Source organism: Montipora capricornis, chromosome 14 (genome assembly GCF_036669925.1).
Source record: "Montipora capricornis isolate CH-2021 chromosome 14, ASM3666992v2, whole genome shotgun sequence".
Lineage (NCBI taxonomy): Eukaryota > Metazoa > Cnidaria > Anthozoa > Scleractinia > Acroporidae > Montipora > Montipora capricornis.
The window spans coordinates 15,773,505-15,782,129 of record NC_090896.1 but is presented as its reverse complement, the minus strand read 5'-3'; positions in this window follow the sequence as shown (position 1 = coordinate 15,782,129).

Genomic DNA, 8,625 nt, shown 5'->3' with positions numbered 1-8,625 from the left:
ACAGCATCGTCGAGCAGTGTTTGTGAGGGGCACAGGGGAGTGTGGTACGCCTTTGGGGTTGCGCAGGCAGGATTGGTACAGAACGAAGGAAGAATCAAGGGACGACGCAGAATAGACACTGGGATGGTACGGGGGTAGGCGTCAGGCGGGTGGCACAGGGGTGGCGCAGCGGTTAAAGGCACTGTTCGATTCTCGTGGTTCCCAGGCGTCATATCGCGGTGTTTAGAGTTTGTTTGTTGGTTATCTCCTTACATCCGAGTTATGGCATTCTGTACGAAATAAATGATTGTCGAACAATACGTGTAGTCGACTCCAGAGAGTTAAGAAAAAAAACAGGGTGAGATTTGAATCCAACAGATGGTCAAAATTGCTTTTCCAAAGTAAGTGATAATACACTTCTGTTTTCGAAGAGGAAGCCACCGAAGAAGATGGTAAGCGTTTCGACTCATGTAAATACGATCGGCGTTTGTTCCTTGGCCAGAAACATCTATAAGAAATCACATACAACAAACTATCACATGAGCTTTACAATAAGTTGGCCATTCGCATAAAAAATGATAAACGGCATCTACACAATAACCAGAGTGTGTTATTTGAATCAATAATCGCTATTAGTTCTGGTGACTCAAGCACTCTTGACTCAGCAAATTGAGGGGGAGGGGGAAAACGTATAGATAAGTTAATCTTTTATTCACACATACCATGAGGGGAATGACATTTTTATGGTCATTTTTTTCACAGTGTCCCAACGAGTTTTTGTCCAAAGTCCCTTAAAAACAGAAGATCATAGGAAAGATTCAGATACTCCACCTGTATGGTGGGCGAGAAAATTAATAGGCATAAGAGACTATACTAAGTGTCGATAATTACACTATTTTTCTCGGAGACTATTGTGAAAGGCGTTACTTCAGATATTTAACCCATCGCCTAGGGAAATTGCTTCCATTGTTGTGGCTAGTCCTGCGTGACGACACTCCATCCAGTCATTGTGTTGTTATCACGTGTCTTCAAGTTGTACTACGAGCGTATATTACAGGCATACCAAAAACAGATACCTCGGGGTCTCAATCACAAAGATGGCCAAATAAGGGCAGACGCTGATGTAACTTTGATGTGATCGCATACTAGAACTGACTGATAATTGTTTCCTAATTTCTACGGATACGATCGTGTATACTTTTCGCACACACAACGTATCATCTCTGTTTTTTCCCAGCCAATGAGAAACTCCATATGTCATCCTTTTCACGTGATTGTAAATCGAGGCAAAAATAGGATTTGCATTAACACATGCAATTATCGTCTTTCATCAGGCCACAGAGCTCCTGACCGAATTGCCTTACCTCGGCTTTGTCATTTGCAATCGTTTTATTCGTGCTCAAACAGAAGATGTTTTTTCGGTCCTCTATGGGATTGCTTCTTCTTTAGATTTGCCTTGTGCTTTATCGGGAATAAGAACCTAATCCTGAGGATCGCTCTAGGGAGCCTCTGTTGAAAACAGCGGTTTTAACACGGGTATCCTTGTATCACTATTAGGTTGAAACAAATTCACTTTTTAGGCCCTGGAAGTACCCCTTTCTACATTCTCTATACAATGAAGACATTTAATCGTCGCCAGAGGCGCATGATAAAGCTGAGCCCTTCCCTACAGCTGCTGAGAACGGTACCCCTATCCATGATGAGTACGAAAAGACGGTTTAACCACGTTGGTTTCTCTAGATTTAGATTTGAAACAGATTGTTTTTCATCATAAAGGGTTTTGAAATTAACCATTTGCTGAAATTCAGTGTAACCCATTAACTGACGTTGGTGTCAGTCTTTATTTGACAAGATTCGTTTGGCGCACGGTGTGTCTCGAGACCAGCCATATTTTTGTTCCAATAGGAGTCACCGCAAAACCTTAGCCTCATACATAAAGCCTTGTCCTGCTGCTTGTCTTGTTCCAGGAATGTGTCTCTTGGAGGAGCTGCTGTGTCCAACGCATGTGTGTGATCCTCAAGAGATCGATAAACAAGTAGAAGAACCAACTAGGACATCACTTCAGTTGGAGGAGCTGTCTCCAACATCCCGAGTTTTTGTGCTGTCGAATTTCACAAACAAGGTGTATGCCCAGCTGACAGAGCCTCCCAGACTCCCCTGTCAAAACCAAACCCTTCTGTACTGAGAGGGCATGAGTTACAATATTCCCCACACTCATGGAATAATCGCGTCCAGATTCAAAGTCTTCTATCTCGAGGGTTATTAAACATAGCCCATTCTTTTGTTCACCTTACGGCTGGCTTTTCTTCGTGCGTTTTACGAAACTCCATCAATCGTTTTGGCAATAATCACTCAGAAAAACGTGTTTATTCCATCCGGGTTCCTCACAACAATACATTAGACTAGTTGTCAGTTAAGGCCAATGCAACAGCTTTTGCATGGGAGCAATATCAAATCCTTATTAAAACGTGAAAGTCTTGCAGCGTCTCGTCACTGTACGCAAACACTAAGACACTACAAAGTAAGTACAGTGATTTTCCCGTCTTCTAAGGAACGTGTTGAACACTGACAAATTCCTCAAAAACCAGTGAGTTACGTCGAAAAAAACAAAGACATCCTTTGGATGTTGTTTTGGACGAAACAGCTGGAGATATTTGCGAACAGGCCTGCTGCCAGCTTGGGAGGGCCCGATTGCTACAAACGAAATCTCAGCCCATGCTCCGCGGGCACAAGTTCTACTTTCAAACATTGTTGTTTTTTCCCTCTGCCCCTGGAACCGATTGGTGATTCTCCCGTACGAATTTTGAACAATTCCCTAGGTTCCTACTACATGGTTCAGGTGTGTATCACGTTGTCATCCACTTGCGATTTGGTTGAGAGTTGCGAAATAACGTGCCGCTTGGATGACCTAATGTTTTCACACCATGACCAACAATTACGTCAATCTCCAAATTTGTTGGGGAAAGCTGGAGTCTCTCCAGCTCTCTCATACCCTGGCAGTCTGTTTTGCCTCAAGAATCTTTAGGCCATGGCTGATAGCTACTGTCGCTAGTTCCTCCCTGAGAGTCATTTGCGGTAAAAAGTATGTGATTTCGACTTCTGGGGCGCATTTGGCCAGCTGTACATCGTCCAACTCTCTGTTGATTTGTGGAAAGTCCGCCTTACGATTCCCTACTCGAAGGGACTCACTCTCAGAAGCCAAAATGGTGACTTGCACTTTGTTGGGGCCATGTTTCTTGAGTCTGACGCCATAGTTAAGTGTGGGGGTAACGCTGTTGCACTGGGGTGGAAGAACCTTGTCGCCAGAGCGTATTCCGTGTCCTGAACACACACACAAAGCAATTACTCAGACCCATTAATTGTATGGTGCACAAAACTGCGACTCAGTAAATGAAGGAGAGTATAGAATGTCGAAAAAGGCCAGGGACAGGCATGTTCTTCATAACTGGGGAACAAGTGATTTTTCTTCTGAGCACTGGCTAATTAAATTAACACGATTTGCTTTCGTCAGTGCTTCCCGCGGCTAAAAACGTAACTACATGTATTTTCTACATTGGCATCCTACGTTAAAATAACTATAGACTAGTAGTAATCTCGGATTAGTGAAAGGCCCGTTCGACATTCGCCTTAGGAAGCAGCAAAGCAGAAGAGTAAGGGAAGAAACATTTTTTTTATACGTGGTCTATCGACCACATACTTTTCTCAAAGATTGTTGCGATTGGTTTATTGGTAGTCAATCGCAGGGTTTACAAATAGAACAAAGTCAATCCTAATAGATAAGTCATGAACTGATATATAAGTGTAGTGCAAAATCCATTGATGTGAAGTCCATGTCTACAGTTTAAAGGAGATAGAACTAGCACCGCGTACTTTGAAAGCAAAAACTCGTCCAGTTAAGTGGTGTTTTTAAAGCAAATACTGTTGCCGAGGATCGCGTCTGGTTGCCAAAAGTTCCAAATGAGAGTTTTTGTCAGCCACAAACGCCAGCTCAATGCGTAAACGCCGGTAAGTTACGCTTCGATAAATTTGCGTTTCTCCCGATACTTGCGTAAACACAAGGTTTCTGCCCTGGGTTTGAGTGCACACAAACCCTCGGCAGCAAATATTTTGTGCTTATGTGCCGAGTAAAACGCACCAGTGACGTCATAATTGGTCTCTTAAGGCCGTTCGTTCGCCAAAAGTCTTCCTACGGTGAGATTTTCGTGTCCTGTTCTCTGTCTAGAGGTAGGTCATAAAGTACTTACGCCAAAAGTATAAAAAAAATGGGGGTTCACCGACTTTGTTTCGGAGAAAATGGCATTGGAAAAATGCCTTAATTTCGATAAATCCTGTCATAATAACCGAAATGAGTAGCCTCATCTGCTCATCCATTCGAAAATCCTAAAAATAACTGTTAGAGTGAAGGTTCCGTGCATAGTTTTTAGGGTGGGATTTTAAGATAATTTCATGGCGCCGCTAGGAGATGCTCGTTAACACACAGTAGAGTTCATCCTGGACTACTACGCGTTTTCGTAACCTCTATCCGTTGCAGACCAACACATACCGGAAATTTCGTGCGATGGCACGAGGAAATAAAATTAAAAAAAAAGGATTAACTTCTTACGGTGAGATTTTTTTTCATTTTATCATATTTTGTAGATAGTAAGTAGAATAAGTGATTCATGATTAAAAAAATAGGGTGTCCCCGATGATCCAAGGGAGTAAAATTACGATGTGATTTTAAGTAAGCTCTTGGAAACTTCTGTTTGATCACGTTTTTGCGTGACCTGTCGGGGAAGGACTGGACACCCAAGAGAGGATTGATCGTTTGAAGGGATGAAAGGTTTGTACCCCAAACCAAAGCTGTTCTCGAGCACAGCAACGATGTTTTAAGCAGTCCCATCATCTTCATTTGGTTAGTGTATTTGCTTATAGAGATTCTTCTCCATTGCGGTTCATGCTCGTCTTCGGTGAGTGTTGGTTTTTAGTGAAATTTAATCGTCTGGTTTTTTCCACGCAGGTCCGCACTATGTCAAGGCCGACGTAGGACGAAAATGACTGCTCTATTATTCACCGAAAGCTGAAAAGGAAAAGAACTTCAAAAACATACATTCATTGCGAACCTAAGTTCGTAGGGTAACAAAAACATAAAAAAAGAAACAGCCCCACCTTTAAAAATTATGCAACGGTTCGTCCTCGAGTTTTCGCAAACTTTCAGCCACCACTCCGATCAGCAGCTACCATTTAAAGAGTTTTTCCATCCTCCCGCTCACTTCTCTTTTCACATTTCATGATGATTCGGAAATAAATAAGCCATTCTTTTGCCGGCCTGGAATTTTTTCCCGGCGTTTTTTGTCGTCCATGTTATTTTAACTAATGCTTGAACAATATTTATGAAAGTCAAATAGACTCTTGCACCGACTGATAAAAAACAACGCGAACATCAGTCGTGCAGTAGTCTACTTGACTTTTCCTGAATATTTTTAATCAATTTTGACTGGATCACGATCATTCTCTTATGCCAACAGCTGTGCAGACGACGGACTTATCGTCCACGGTTTCTGTCAAAGGTTTTCAAACCTCAACTATCACTAATGCTCGAAGTAATGCGTGACATATTACAGTCGCGTTACCTGCCGCAGTTTACGTGCGCACAAACAATTAGCGACGAACGTCGCTTCAGTAGACAGCTAGGCCTTGTACTAGGTGTACTCATTAGGTTTACATGCTAATTGATTTTTAAGGGCGTGTCGTCTTGGGTGCTCAGGGGCTCTCTCGTATCTGGGTCTCTCCTGAGTCCTCTGACGGTCACCTTTGAGGTTCTGCGGGAAGATCGCTTATGGTCCGGTTGTTTTAGTGATGGGTAATGGTGGTCTCCTGGGTCTGTGGTGCTCTACTGGCTTCCCGGGGGGTGGGTCCTGTTTCTGTGCCTTCGGGTATCTTGATCCTAGGGGTTCCTTTTTTGTGTTTTCTGTTTCTGGCTACAATCACATTATCTATGACTTTCCAAAGTGTTCATTTATTTAACATTTTTAACTTTTCAAACAGATCATTTGGACACTATGTGAATATTGCTTTCATCACAAAATAGACCCACTCAAGACAATAAGAAAATAACACAAACAGCGTGTGATAAACATTGTATTCCAACGCATTTTTATAAAACTTGTACGTTTCGTATGCTAGTTCAAGTTTCTAAAAATGCGTTGTAATCCACTGTTTATCACCGCTGTTTAGGTGTTTTTTTTTCTCAATCAAGCTCCTGATGGCCGAAGAACAAGAGTTTTATATGAACACTAAATGCAAGGCTATAAACACGACAAACGCACTTGAAACATGAAATACGACACGCGACAAGTGTATAAGAATGGTTATGGCAAGGGATGTGCAACCACGCCGTACTTATAACAACTCGAACTCAACTATTAAAACACTTGTCAATTGATCTCAAGGGTTTACCTTGAGGACATACTATTATGCCACTCCCTGGGCGTTTTTCCAGGAGCCATCAAAATTTTACTGTATTGGTTGGGATCCCACAAACCCAAGGACCTAGCGACGCCGAGAACCACAGACTCAAAGACCCTGAGACCCAGAGATTTGCACCCGGAGCACCCATTTGAAGGAACTGTTTATATCCACTTAACCACTAAAGACCAACTGCCTGAAAAAAGTGCCGATTATTTACCATAACTAATTGGCCCTTTGCAGTACAGTGTTCCCATGGTACAAAAACCGCCATAATTAAACGCAAATTGCGCTCTGTCACATCTAAAACAAAGCAAGTTAAGCTAAATTTTCTTTGTTTAGATGTCCCCGTGGGCAATTTGGCGTTGCCATTATGTCGGTTTTTGTACCATGTGATCAGTATCCTGCAAAGGGCCCATCCATTAGTATATATAAAATCACTGCTCACTAATGTTTGTCTAAGCGTGATTCTAAAATGGTTAGCTTTCTCTTGAAGTTTGGTGAACGAAATTTTTCACTGTGTAAGCTTGCTTCTTTGCGGGTGTTAAGACACTTTAACAGCTTTGGGAAGAAAAAAATATGGACATTAATAAAGAAATAACGAACTCGCCGTTAGTGATGTTTGGGCGAGTAGTAAGTGAAGGTGTTATTAATCACAACTTCCCAGGTTCGAGTCCTGTGAGTCCAAATAAGATATAATGTCAACGTAGAACTGGAAAGCCGTACATACATAAAAACTGTAAATAGTTTTCAATTTCGCCCGCTTAATTTAATAGGGTTCACGAAGTTTGCTTCTCGATTGATAGACATTTAAAGACAAAACGTGGGTAGATTGGATGGATCTCCTAATGCTATATGCTCACCTGCGATGCCAACCATATTTGGAAGATCTTGTTATCAAGAACTGTTGTGTGACATGCGTATGTAACCATAACCTAGATGCTTTTGTGATAGAGGGTTTTAGAACCGCTTCTATCCTTCTAATCATGTACAAAAGTTATGTTCTTCAAAGTGTTGAAACTGGTTTTGAGCCTCCTTAACAGCAGCCATTTACAAATGCTTTCTAGAATACCTTATAGTTAGGCAACATCAAAGTGAAAAGCGAAGAAATCAATGGGCGGTGGTATGATCCATCGGGGGGGGGGGGGGGGGGGGGGGGGGGGGGGGGGGGGGGGGGGGGGGGGGGGGGGGGGGGTGGGGGGGGGGGGGGGGGGGGGGGGGGGTGTTTACCGTAGGGCGTTGGTTTGTGTGCGGTTGCCCCGGGTTTGAAATCCCGTTGTGGCTTCTGGGCCCGTTTCTCGAAGTCCCGAAACTTTACGGGCCATTTTCGGGTGTCACACTTCCCTCTGTACCTCAAGAACGGAGAGGATTTAAGTCGTCCATATTTCATTGCCAATTTGCTTTTGTTTAAAGTGAAAACATGTTAAAAGATCGGCATTCCAAAACAAGCGGTTGTTAGGTTTCACAAATGGCTATCTGGGCCCGAAATTTTTCGTGGACTTTCCAGGAACGGCTTTGTATTTGTTTCCGCGTTGTCCCGGATTCAACTGCGTCACCACGCTTTGTTCGATAGCCAACTGGTTGCCTCCTTCCAGTTGGGGTTCTTAATCATGTTATCTAGTAAGGTTGAATTGTTTCTTTCAGGTGGGGTGCCACTTATAGAACAAAGACTATTTCACACTTTATTTATCTATGCATTTACCTTATGCTTGTTGTTGAAATTGGCAGTGTTTGGAGGTCTATACATGTAGCTTTCAGAAACTCTGCATTTCAGCATCTTGTATTGACAGGGATTTAGGTTTTTTTTCTACCCTCAATTCCATGGATTGAGTAGTACTTTATCACACTTGACTGGAATTCCAAGCATCGGCTTTAAGCTTGCCATGTCTCCAGACGTTCCCCTTTTAGACAATTCACACTGTTTTCACTTTATGTTAGTGCAGTTCTGGATCCTTCAACATAAGAGAAAATTGATTCAATCATTGTTCACCTCTCATCTGAGAAATTTTTACTTTGATCCCTATTCAAATGCAGTTAGCATCACAAAGAGTTACAAGTCATAAAGTGCTCTTATTAAAATCAATTTTGCTTTATTCATGGTAAAAAAAAACATGAGTGTTTAATGCAAGTCCTAATTTCCTAGTTGCAGTTGCCTCAGTATTTGCCTCAAAAAATGTCACCTTTAACGGTCCAGGTTTT